A 13779-nucleotide genomic window follows, 5' to 3' on the forward strand; every position below is an offset into this window, starting at 1 on the left:
GCTGACATCAGTTAAAATAGCCTGACAGTTATACACTAAGAGCAGGTGCATTCTACCAGCTAGGCCTTTCTCAGCATGTGCAGTGCTCTGACTCAGTACTGAAGGAGTTAACTGTAACTGACGACTTAGCAGAAATCAAGGGCAGGCAATAGTAAAGAGGGAGTAAGCACATGGCGAGCACATGGCTAACTAAAATGGCTGCCAAAAACCAAAATGAAAACAGCCATTGCAGCTAGTTTCCACAGTGCAATCTACTTGGAGGTAGTCTTTACAACAAACACATTTATAATGCCCTCTCTTTGTTTTAGAGCCTGTTTAATTCCTTAGTTGTTTAGATTTTTCAAATGTCTCCGCACATGGATGTTGTAAATGTGTTTTGGCCGGACTTAATTCACGGGCCTCTTCAGGCCTAGGATGATCAAAGTCTTGAGCACCTTGAATATATGCTATCTAGCTAGGTCAGCAAACGATGTGCACAGGGCCAGGGAATTCTCTGGTGAGCAAAAATCAAGCATAGAGTCTGCAGGAACCTCTCTCCCTGTATTATACAAGGCCCAGGAATCATACAGGTCCGAGAAATAACTCTCCTCTTCGGATGGTCTTGGCTGCTGAGTATGTGCAGTCCATATTACGCGGATGTCCTGGTACTTGTTTCAATCAGAGGCAGTGTCGCTTTGCACAGCACATTTCCCGGCAAAGCAGAGCAGTCTCAGATTGAAGCAAGTCAAATCCAAAAGTTCAGGCTGACCGCGAAGGAGGGTGGGTCGGATATAGGACCAACTTTGTCCCACTGAAAAAGAACCTTGCTGCGCCATCGATGGGGCCCATTGCGTGGGGTAGATGAGGCTTTGCATTATCGCCGATCCCTCTGGATGTAGGTGATACGCCGGTTTCGAGCTGCACAAATGCAGATGCTTTGTCATTGACTCCTTCAGTTGTCGGTGATGCGTCATCATCAAACCACACAGCCGGTGATGTGATGTTTTCATCCTCGTGGCAGTGCCGATGCTTCTGTTTCGAGGGAAGATGCATTGGTTCCGACCTGCGCAATGCCGGCAATGAGTGGATTTTGATGAATACTGCACAGAAAACCCACTTCCAAGGGCCCAAGACTGGATTGGCATCACTTGGCAAGGCCAGAATTACTGTTGGCAGAGTCCAGGTGCTGTAGCAGGGTTGTTGGAAGTATTTGATACCCCAGAGACTTCAGAAAAGGAGGCAAGCCAGCAAGCCCTTGGAGTCACTTTTGTTCTGGGTTGTAGAGATGCAGGTCCTGTCCTTCTCACTCCCAGGCAAGGAGGGCAACAGTCAGTAGGGCAGACACAGCAGAGCAGAGCAGGAGTCCATCAAGGTCCAGAAGAGTCCAACAGAGTGACAATCCTTTCAGCAGCACAGCAGTTTTTCTTCCTGGCACAGTATTCTCAGGTCCTGAAGGGTACTGAGTTGGTGGTGTCAGAGGTCCAGTACTTATAACAAGTTGCGTCTTTGAAGGGGGAGACTTTAAAGAGAATCTTTGAAGTACACAGTGACCCTGCCCTTCCTGCCCTGGTTCCAGACTTACTACAGGGGGAATGAAGCCCTTTGTGTGGGGACAGACACAGACGTTTAAGGAGAAAGTGTACGATACTCCCTCAATCCATCCCAAGTTGGTCCATCAGGTTGTGGATGGCCCATCAGTCACACTTAAGCTTTGTGTGATGCTGTCTGGAAGTAATGCACAAAGCCCAGCTGTCACCACCCCAGATGTGTATTCAGAGACAGGCAGAAGGAAGAGAATGGTTAAAGTAAGAAAACACCAACTTTCTAAAAGTGGAATTTTCCGACTTGCAACTTAAAATCCAGCTTTACCACAAGTTGTGTTTTTAAATTAAGCCCAGGACAGTCTATCTTTTCCCAATTGGAAATTACACTTATAAAGTTCATAACGTAATTCCGATGTTAACCTATGGGAGAGATACGTCTTGCAGTAGTGAAAAACTAATTTAAGGGTTTTTCACCACCAGGAAATGTAAAACTTAAAAGTACATGCCCAACTTTTTAAATACAGTGCACCCTGACCTTAGGGGGTGTCTGGAACCCGACTTATATGTATTAACAAGGAAGGTTTGGGCCTGACAAGAGGGCTAACATGCCAGGATGGCATGGCAGTTTAAAACTGCACATGCAGGCTCTGCAGTGGCAGGTCTGAGACATGTTTAAAGGGTTACTTAAGTGGGTGGCACAATCAGTGCTGTTGACACGCTATTAGTATTTAATTTACAGGCCCTAGGTAGGTATGTCTTGCAGAGAAGTAAGGGAGAGGGTCTTCTATTCTGTGAAGCCGTCACAGATGCAGACAGCGAAAGAGAAAACAAGCCTTCTTGCCAGGATGTCTGCCAACTGAGAGAAATGTAAATGTGTGAAATTGGTTATTCAACAAATCTGAAGTGTGTTTGTGAGCCCAGTATAAGCATTAATTTAAATAGATCCCGTTGCTGAGGTCATCCAAAATCCATTACAGGTAGAAAAGGCATTCAGTGAGATTCATGAAAGAAAATTCGGCTCGCAAAGGGCCAGATTCTACGAATCTGGCCCTTTGCGAGCGCAATTTTTGCATTTGGGATTCATCATCCCAAATGCAAAAATCGCTATTTGCGAAATCGCATATTTGCGAGGAATTGCATTTAAGGAATCTCTATTTGAGATTAATTAAATGCAATTCATTAACCATTTTTAAATTGCGAATTCGCAATTTTTGGTCGCTATTTACAACAAAGTCTGACTTCGTGGTAAATAGCGAAAACATAGAATAAAGCACTTTAGTGTATTTTTCTCAATTGCATGTTACACACACACATGTCCTTTGGACATTTGTGTGCGCAACACCTGTGTAAATTTGCATTTCAGGGGTGCTACAGGGTGTCCTTTGGACACCCCTGGCACCCTTGAATTCGCATCCTTATTTGCGATTAGCTAATTGCTAATCGCAAATAAGGAATAACTCCCCATTCATTCCTATGGGCCTTTAGGCCCATGGGAATGAATGGGGAGTTATTCCTTATTTGCGATTAGCAATTAGCTAATCGCAAATAAGGAAGCTGTACGAATCGCAATAAATATTGCGATTCCTACATGAATCCCGTTTTGCGAGTCTGTAATAGCGATTCCTTATGATTCGCTATTAAAGACTCGCAAAACGGGTCTTTGATGAATCTAGCTGATTGTTTCTATTTTTCATTGATTCTCGTGCATATTGGTGTGCCATACTTCCCTTGCCTGATTAGCCCACTTACAAAGTGACCATACAAGACATGGGCCCGATTGGGAACTGTGTGGAGTTGAATTCCAATGTGGAATTCCGTTCTGCACAGTTATAAGATGTCACATGTTCCTGCATCCGGATTTACTTGGTGCACAAACAACATACCCTATTTTACCGGATGGAAAATCCAGCAGGTAAAATCACTGTGGGTAAAGTCTGCATTTAGCCCCGACCTCTTCCATGACCTCTGCTCAAACCTTACACAGGCCTCAGTGGAGGCATTGCATTACATGCTCCCACCTGCAGCCAGCCAACTTCCTCACCGCCTTCCCCGACCACACCTTACTGCGGGTGAGTAAAATGTTCCTTTTTTTTATAGGTAATGTGCTGGTATCAGTTGAGTTCTGGGTATATTCTTCGAAGGTAATCTTATGAAAAGAGGTTTGCACTAGGTACACTACCTTTGCCTATTACGAAACTGCATATGTTTAGCACACATTTTTATCTTAAACACTTTTGACTAGATGTTTGAAGCACTGATTGCAAAATTCCTGGTAGAAATTTGTGACCAGTAGTTTTGTGCCCACCGGAGTATTTTGTTAACCAACCTATCTACTAATAGGCCGGATCGCAAAATGCTGATTCCTAGTGGGTCGCAAATTGACCCACCTCATGAATAGTACTAAGGTAGGTTGCAATTTGCCACCCACTAGTAATCTCAGCCATTACAAGAATGGTGGCCTGCTGGGTTCAGCAGACCACTATGTCAGTGATTAATTTTTAAATAAATCTATTTTTTCTCCCTGTTTTCGAATAAAAATGTAGTTAACATTTTTAAGAGTAAGCAGTGGTCTATTGGGCTACTGCATATTTTTCTAACATTTTTTTTTTATCATTCTCAAAGAAGAATGGGTCTCCTGTAGACTCCTTCCCGTTGGCAAATGGCTTACCACTACATGTTTGTATTTGGTAAAGTGTTAATATTTAGATATTGTTTGCAAAACATTAATACATACCTTTTAGATTCAATATTTACTCTAAAAATGCCCTTTTCAAATACAGAATCAGTAATTTGTCATTCAGTAACATTTTACTGAATTGCAATTTGCGGTTTGTACAAATGAAAAGGCATGTTTGCGACGGCAAACGGCCCGATTCCGCTAATGACCACATAAACTCTTTGTGGGCATAAGTCTCATTGCACATTTTTCAGCAGGTTTCTTATACTGTGCATAATACAATTTTAAAGTAAGGTCGTGTTTATTCACAGTGATTTTGGTCGCAGGCTGGGGCCTTGTAGCACTATGGATGCATGTCACTCTTCCCCGGTGCACCAACCAGAGTCCAGTTCTGTGTCTGTCTGGTTACACACACAGACATAGGCAGTGATCGCATTAGCCAGTTGAGCTTTTATAACATTAAACAATGCATTCACACTAATTCCATTAACTTGCAATTATCTTTAATGTAAGGTGTGTACCTAATAATGTATCTGCATTCATCTGAAGGGGTATCACTAATAAAATAATTGTCAAATAAATATACTTTTTCAACAACTTGACTAGCACCGTCCTCATTGCATGCTGGATCACAATTCCCATGCTTTTTTTATGCACTGAAAACTTTGGATGACCTGCCAATTATTTTGTATGAGGCTGTTTTTGAGGCCTCATCTATTGCCCAGCACACATCAGTTAAAGAAGAGCGGGCTAAACGTATGAAACATTTTTTGCGTTTGCAAACAACGCTAAAATGCCTTTTCTGATGTACAAAACCCATAGTGCGAATCAGTAACCCATTACCGAATCACAATTTGGGATTGTGATTCGGTGTTTGGAAGTGGTGTGTTTGGAGCAACTCTTCCAAATACTGACTTGCATTAGTATGTTCAAATGCTGTGCAACCAAAATGCAGTCGCAAATCATTTGCCCTTTACCGCCAACTCAGAGTTGGTGGTAACCCATACGCAAATGGGAAGGGGTCCCCAAAGGACCCCTTCCCCTTTGGGAATGGTTGAATATATATTTTTTAAGAGCAGACAGCGGTGCAAGGGGCCAATTCCTAATCTTAAAAAATGAAAATTACACGTTTATTTTTTTTGTTTTTAAACACATCTCGTTTTCCTTTAAGGAAAACTGGCTGTTTAAAAAAAAAGCAATCACAGCCATGTGCTAGCTGTGATAGCAGTGGATTGTAGAGGGTCACACATTGCGGCCCACCTTATTAATTTTCATGAGGTAGGCCTATTTTTGAGCCACTACGAATCGCTAATGAGAGTGTCATACATTAGGAATAACGATTTCCTAATTGCAATTGGCGAAAAAACATAATTAGGAAATCCCTATTCCTAACTTTGGTACCTCTCGCCCAGTGTGTGGCCTGCTTGCTGCAGCAGCCTGGGCTACAATGGATGACAGGTACGGCTTAGGGGCGTGGGGGTAAACCCCTATTAGCCCAATGGGTGTTTTGCACCTGTGACTGCTGTGACTGCCCTGTCTGCTTTTTTGCTGTTTTGCTGGTGAATGTCTTTCACAGATTTCTATTGCTCTGTGATTATCTCCTATATGGATTACTATTCCGACAATGTGTAATGTGTTTAACTTCCATTCACTTGCATGCATTAGTGCTCAGAATTGATATCATTTATTTTCCTGACTTGAGCACCTACAGGCTAATCGTCTGACTGACATGGTCATTTGGACCCAGGTGGATTTTCCAAACCTAGCTGGTGTGATAGAAACAATTTCCACCAACCGCTTGGCCAAGGACACTCCACCTTTTTGTGAAATCCTTGAGGTGTTGCCATGGATTGTCTTGGCAACTGTGCCTACACCGACATGGTGGTGGAACCTTTGTAAAGCTGAATACTGGCATTTTTTTCCAGTTTCACACCAAAGCAACCATTTGTTTCTGAAAAAGAAAAAAACAACACAATTTCCTCGATGCAACAAGAAGTTTCCTCCATGTAGGTAGTGGCATTGAGCATTTTTCAGACAGGGGTCCATGGTATCTCGCATAGATACCTCGGGCAGGAAAAGTGTATATTGCAGGGCCTACTCAAAATAGGGGTGGGCTTGAGAAATGCGGATCCGTTTATCCGGAAGTGAATGGCCTACCGAGCTGAAACTCTACTTTTAAAACGAAGAATGATGCGCAATCATGTCTTGTAGTTACAGGTAGTAGTAGATTTATTCTTGTGGTAATCTTATAGGTTCTCATTTACAGGAAGATGTTCAGATCCATGGTAATGCCCCACCAGGAGCAGGCTCCTCTCTCTGCTCAGCCCTTCACACCAACTGATTCTCTCCTACATACAAACCTACCCAACATTCCATGTGACCTTATCACAGGCTGAGCAGAAAGGCAGAGAACCACAGTGGGGAGACAGCATTGGTAATAAGCACATTACAACACATCTCCCCCTTAATAATCAAAACATTCAAAAGAATTGAAGAAGATAAAATACACAAATCCCCTTTGATAACGATCATAAACACAAAAATGCATAGAGATGGTAAACACACTTTTGACAGGAAGAAGAAGGGGACGCACTAGCGAATGCATTAATAACAATACATACAACACATCCTTCCCTTTGATAACGATCATAAACACAAAAATGTATAGAGATGGTAAACACACTTTTGACAGGAAGAAGAAGGGGACGCACTAGAGAATGCATTAATAACAATACATACAACACATCCTTCCCCTTTGATAACGATCATAAACACAAAAATGCACAGATGGTAAACACACTTTTGACAGGGAGAAGAAGAGGACGCACCACCAAAACATTGTAATACATCCTTAAATCCTTCTCCTTTAAAATGATCAAAGACAAAAAAATTGCAAGACAAGAAAATACCTTCTCATACTTACCAATCAAAAACCGCAGCAATTTCCTACCTTCTTAAACTTACAAATCCAAACCGCACAAAATTCCTAATGTGCCAAATAGTAAACCAAGAGAAAACTGCGGCAGAAAAGATCTACCCCAATACTAAACCAGCATAAAACTGGGGCAAGACAGGGATGTACAACCCTAAACTGCACAAATCCCAAAAACTAAGGGTATTAGCAAAACTGATAGGGGAAGTTACACTACACAAGAAATAACCCCCCACGTGTGTACCCGTCACACACAGTCTAAGTAATGTGTATATATAACACAAGGCAAACCTGAAAATCTAGGGTAACCCTTAACCCAAAGCAAAACTAAGGTATCCTTTAAACCCAGAAGCACACTCGAAAATAGTAAGAGTATCTTCAAACCCAAAGCAGATACAGGGTATACTTAAAGCCAAACAAACCCAAGGTATCCTTAGACCCAAAACACTTTTGAATCATACTATGAGTATCAATAGACTCCAGAAATCCCAAAAACTAAGGGTATAAACAAAACTGATAGGAGAAGTTACACTACACTAGAGGTAACCCGTCACGTGTGTACCCGTCACACACAGTCTATGTAATGTGTATAAATAGCACTTGGCGAACCTAAATAAATCTAGGGTATCCCTTAACCCAAAACCAATCCAGAGTAACCTTTAACCCATGACCCACTCGCTAAACTATGGGTATCCTTAAACCCATGACAGTCTCACAAAAACTATGAGCATCATTAACCCAACACTCGCGAACACTCCAAACCCAAAACTGAAACAACCACCACCCTCCAAAATTATACATATGTGGCAATAAAATATAGGAAGACATATCAATGGCTCCGGTGAGCGATCTCTCACCCGAGGTTCTCGACACACTGAGTGCTCTTTGCGGAGTTAACAGACGATGCTTCTTCCACCGGGCAAAAGTGAGCGTCATCCACGGGGTTGAAAGAGTCATTAATCATCTGTTTCACCGCTCACAAAACTCCGCGGGGTTGAAAGAGTCATTCACCGGCGGGGTTGAAAGAGTCCTTCACCGTCTGTATAGCACCCCCATAACATTCCGACAACCATCAAAAGATCTGTATCCATCCGCAGTCCATAGATGATGAAACAAAACTGGCACATCAGTCAAAATGGCAGCACACATTACGCGCTGCACCGGGTGGCTCACGGCACGCCAGTGCTGGCAAACGCGTATATGCAGCAATACAAGCTTTGGCCAAAATGTCACAGAAGGCTGTTCAGCTGAATATCGTGAGCCGGTGAGTAGCGCGTGTTCACTTTTTAAAATTTTTTTTAATAAAAATATCCAAACGCCCGTTTACCAATCCTCATCACAACTTTAAAATTATGTTTGCCAAACCTCATTCCACTTTACAGAAAATGTGAGCTCACCTCCAGCTCTTCCGATGTGAGAACAACGAAGTCAGGCTGTCCAGGTCTAATGTCTCTGCGTAGTGTTAAGCTGTTGCAGTGTCAAACCGCAACAGAAACCCAGAATTTCTTGGTCGCACTGTACACTACTCCCTCTCTCTGTGGTATTAAACAGTACAATACCAAAAATGAGACACTTACATTGTAAAACCGCTGCAGAGCCAACTACACACTATCAACAGGTCGCATTGTGTGCTGCTCTCACTCACTCTGTTGTGTAATATAGTATAGTAGATTGGTGTCAGCTGGTCTTGCCGGTAAATGTTGTTGCTGCCAAATCAATTCACTAGCGCAATCCTTACAAAAGCTATTCTATTACCTTAGCACGGGTGATATGGGGATGCCTTTCGATTTCCCAATGCAGGGATAAAGTAGCAAAAAACTGGCAGTCAACTGACAGGCACTATCCCAAGGCATCAAGCAGACAAACAGAAATAGGCACCTTTCAGTTAAGGGCGACCGTTAACAGGGTCACTGGTGGGGAAAATAGGGAGCCAAGTTTCATCAAATCCATGAGTTTCAATTCACTTACTTGAGTCCTTTAAGTCCTATAATTTTCCAATCAGTAGGAAATTTTGTAAATCGTTGCTTCTTCAAAATGAGCTTCTTCTACTTCAGTCCATCCAAGGTGTTGGACTTGGGCCTTGTGGCAGGTTCACCGCTGAACTTTTTGCCTTGAAATATAGTGATTTCTGGTCTTTGCGCACTTTGACACTGTGGCGCAGTGTAAAGTGCGTGCGCACTTGGAGTGCGTGTGTAAGGTAGGCCTGCCCTCCCATAGGAATGCATGGGGAATGTATGTGTCCCTGGTAGTTCCTGATGCGTGGGGAGTGCAGGCTCGAGTTTGGTATGTGTGAACTCGTGGGAATGAATGCTGCGCAACGGTATGTGAGGCTTGTATGTGTCTAGTGGGGAAGTGTCATTCCTAGACATGGCTGTACGTGTGCAGTGAGGGTGCTGGAGTGTGATTGGCTGGAGCTGGCTGGCATGCCAGGCTCCAGGAGGTCTGGATGGGTCTGCCCGGTGGTCAGTGTGAGATTAGCATGAGTGATGTGTGGGAGGAGTGTACCTGTGTCCTGGATGGGCTGGGTTTTCCCCACACAATGCTGGCTCCGCCCCCCTGTGGTGCGTCTAATGACCCAAGCCCTGCCAGTGAATAGAGAGGGTGGTTGAGGTAAACAGAGTACTCAAGAACCAGCTGCGACTGGTTCTGCCCCCACCCTGCCCTCAGACAAAGGAAAATGGTGTATAAAAATGGGGCTGTGTCCCCACAGAAGCTCTCTCTTCCAGGATCCTGATAGGAGGGGGCTGCTGCTGGTGGGGCCCAGGAGGGACCGCCATGGGGACTGTCTCCTGCCCTGTGCACTGGCCCCTGGGCCCTACATGCTGCTCCTGATGCCAAGGACCTTCTACTGTGCTTTTGTCCTTGCTCCAGGGCTGTGGCTGCCCTCTAGCGCTTGGGAGCGCTGTGATCCTCTGCCCTAGCGCTTGAGAGCGCTGTAATCAGCTGCGTTTTCCCTCTGAGGGAAGCGCTCCTGCCCTTTATCTGCCAGAGTGCTTCGTGTGCACTCTCATCTTAAATACGGGTGCCACCCCGGTTATTTAATTATTTAGCGAGTGCCCACTTCGCTTCTATGTTTTAAATGCTTCTCGAGGGTGCCACCCCTCTGAAATGCCCCCGAGATTCATCGCCGCGGCCCGAGCACCGCAAAACAGGAAGTCAGGCACTATGGTGCCTGACGCGGGGCGGGACTTCCGGTTTGCCGGAGGAAGTCCCGCCTGCCGCCGCGCCCCGATTGGCTGCTGCCTCTGCCACCGGGGAAAAAGCAAGGAGAGAGCCCCGCTGCCAGCCGCCAGACCGCCAGAGCCGGTGAGTGCGAGAGAGAGGAGTGGCGTCGGGCCACATTGCCGGTGCCCGCCCCTCCCCTCCAGAGTGAGGCTTGTTATGTGCAGAGGCCCGTGGGGCCTCCCCTAATGCCGAGTCCCCCAGAGGGACTCCGCCTGTGTTCTGGGCCCGAGAGGCTCTTGGGCCATATGTCGTTTCGTGAGCCCTGAGAGGCTCGAGGCCAGTTCCGTGTTGGTGAGCCCAGAGTGTCTCTTCAAGTGTTCCTAGGTCCCCCGGAGGGGACCCCACTGCCCAGTTGGCCATATCGAGTTCCCAGAGGGGGGACTCCAGCGAAGGCCCCCCACCCTATTTACGAGCCCTGAGAGGCTCCAACGTTCTTTTGAGAGCCCGAGAGGCTCAGGGGGCATTCTTGTTTTACGAGCCCAGAGAGGCTCAAGTGCCAGTTATTTCGGAAGCCAGATGGCTCAATGTGGCACAGTGTTCCTGAGGGGTCAGTGAGGGCCCCTGGCGCAGATTTGTCTTCCAGCTGCCCAGCAATTAGTGGGCAGCTGCACCGTGTAGGTATTTCTTTCCCTAGGGACATGTACTGTGGACTTTAGGAGTGAGGCGCACTCCTTCATCCCTGGCCTTTCCCCAGCTGCGCAGCACTTAGTGCCAGCTGCAGCGTTTAGGCCCCCTGTTCTGTCCCTCAGCTGCCCAGCACTTTGTGGGCAGCTGCTACGTTTAGGTCTTGGCGCAGTGGCGCAACCTGGACCCTGGACTTTGATGTAAGTTCATGTTACTGTGATTTCTGCAAAGTGCTCTTTGCTGCACCTCTGAATGTGTTGTTGATACATTATGTGCCCTGTTCCTTACAGCGCTGAACGTGTGTTGATGCGTCATGGGTTCCTTACACCGCTGAATGTAGGTTCTGCATCATGTGTTTTGTCCCCAGGTCTATGCCCCTAATTGTATTGTGATACTGAGGTGGTTGTTCTTGCTAGTGCAGGTGGTGCTAGTAAGGTCCTGGTTCCCTGCGTGACCTGTTCCTAGGGTGGTTAGGATTGCGTAGGGGGTACTTACCAGTTACCAGTGGGTACTGGTTGTGTGCTTTATGTCCTATTTTGTGTTACAGTGATCTTCTGTTATAAGTGATCCCAAGGGCTTGATACTAAGCTTGCCCCCTGACCAGAGTCCCAGTACCAGTGGACTCTATGGTGCCTTCCCTGCCAAATTGCTGGGACTTGTCTGATCTCCCTGGGCCCCTGGGGCCTCGCTGAAGTGTGCCTCGCTCGTTCCCCTCGGCAGCTCGTGCCGGCAGCCCGTCCAAGCCTCGAGCAGTGCCGCTCTCCCCTGAGCCGTGCCGCTTCGCTGGGTCGCCCCCATCCTGCCTTCCCCTCCTCTTCTGAGCCGCACACATTGGTCGCCCCAGAGAAACGCTTGTACCTTGCCGGCCGCCCGTCCAAGCCTCGAGCCGCGCCGCTCTCCCCTGAGCCGCGCCGCTTCGCTGGGCCGCCCGCTCAAGTTTACTAAGGCGGTCACTCGCATTATCCCACGCAACCAGGATGGGAGGTACTGTCCGATAGGCTCTATGTTCTAAGTTCTAGGCCTACAAGTATTGTATTCTACGTTCAGAAAGTGCTATTCCTGACAGTGGTCCAGGTGGCCCTGTCTCGTAAATAATCCCTTGTAAATTCTGCCCGTGCCTCTGGCACATTGTAAAGTGTGTGTTTTATCTAATGTGTTTTGGTGTAATACAAAGGCTATTTTTATATAACCTTGTGTGGAGTTTCCTTTGTGGTGGGCCTTTGGGTGTTGTTGCTGGGGTGCGTGCGCAAGTACTTAACTTACATCGCCTCCAAGTTTAGCCTTGCTGCTCGCGCCACGTTACCTAGAGGGTGAGCAGGGGTTATCTTGGCGTGTAACTCCCTTGCCCTGACTTGGGAGTGGTGGTCTCTGACTGACTTTGGCGAAAGCCCTGGCCAGCCAGGGATCCCATTTCCAACACAAGGTAGCTCAGGTAGGTCAAGTCCATCCAAGGTAGCTCAGGTAGGTTCTTTTTAAATCGACGCCAGTGTTAAAACGAAGAATGATGCGCAGTCATGTCTTGTAGTTACAGGTAGTAGTAGATTTATTCTTGTGGTAATCTTATAGGTTCTCATTTACAGGAAGATGTTCAGATCCATGGTAATGCCCCACCAGGAGCAGGCTCCTCTCTCTGCTCAGCCCTTCACACCAACTGATTCTCTCCTACATACAAACCAACCCAACATTCCATGTGACTTCATCACAGGCTGAGCAGAAAGGCAGAGAACCACAGTGGGGAGACCACATTGGTAATAAGCACATTACAACATCTACCAATGGAACCCTATCAATTCCCCTGTTTCTAAATGAGGCGGGGAACTGAGGGTTTGCCTGTCCACGAGGCACGCCGATTGATGGGGGATGCCATATCACCAAACTATAAATGAACCGCTTAGTTTCCAGTTTTGTTGGGAGTTATTGTATACTGTGTAATCATCTATTCCTAATACTTTGACCGCTCGAGCCTGCCCAGGTGAGGTCGCCCCACCTACGCCGCTCCTGCCTGCTGCTGCCAGTACACTGCCCTGCTGCCCTGCTGACGGCTGCGCTCTTCCTGTTACCTCCGTTTTCGCCGCTGCCTGCCATCCACTGCGTGCCTGGTTCCCCTGTCGCCTGTTGTTACCCCGTTTTTTCCTGTACCCCTGCTGTGTGCATGTTGCCTCCCCTGCCCGCCACCTGTTCACCCTTTCCTTCTGCAACCCTCTCCCCCGCTTCGGCTGCCCTCCCCCTCCGGGGTGCTCTTGCCGCCTTCTTCCCGCCACTGCCCTCTGGCGCCTCCGCCCCCCCTCCTGCCCATTGGCCGCCCCGCTCCCGCTACCCAGCTGACCCGCCCTCCCGGCTCCTCACTTAAGGGGTCCCAACACAGGAGCTTGGAGTGACCGCTCAAGCCTGCCCAGGCGAGGTCGCCCCACCTACGCCGCTCCTGCCTGCTGCTGCCAGCACGCTGCCCTGCTGCCCTGCTGACGGCTGCGCTCTTCCTGTTACCTCCGTTTTCGCCGCTGCCTGCCATCCACTGCGTGCCTGGTTCCCCTGTCGCCTGTTGTTACCCCGTTTTTTCCTGTACCCCTGCTGTGTGCCTGTTGCCTCCCCTGCCCGCCGCCTGTTCACCCTTTCCTTCTGCAACCCTCTCCCCCGCTTCGGCTGCCCTCCCCCTCCGGGGTGCTCTTGCCGCCTTCTTCCCGCCACTGCCCTCTGGCGCCTCCGCCCCCCCTCCTGCCCATTGGCCGCCACGCTCCCGCCACCCAGCTGACCCGCCCTCCCGGCTCCTCACTTAAGGGGTCCCAACACAGGAGCTTGGA

The sequence above is a fragment of the Lissotriton helveticus genome, chromosome 6 (genome assembly GCF_964261635.1).
Source record: "Lissotriton helveticus chromosome 6, aLisHel1.1, whole genome shotgun sequence".
Lineage (NCBI taxonomy): Eukaryota > Metazoa > Chordata > Amphibia > Caudata > Salamandridae > Lissotriton > Lissotriton helveticus.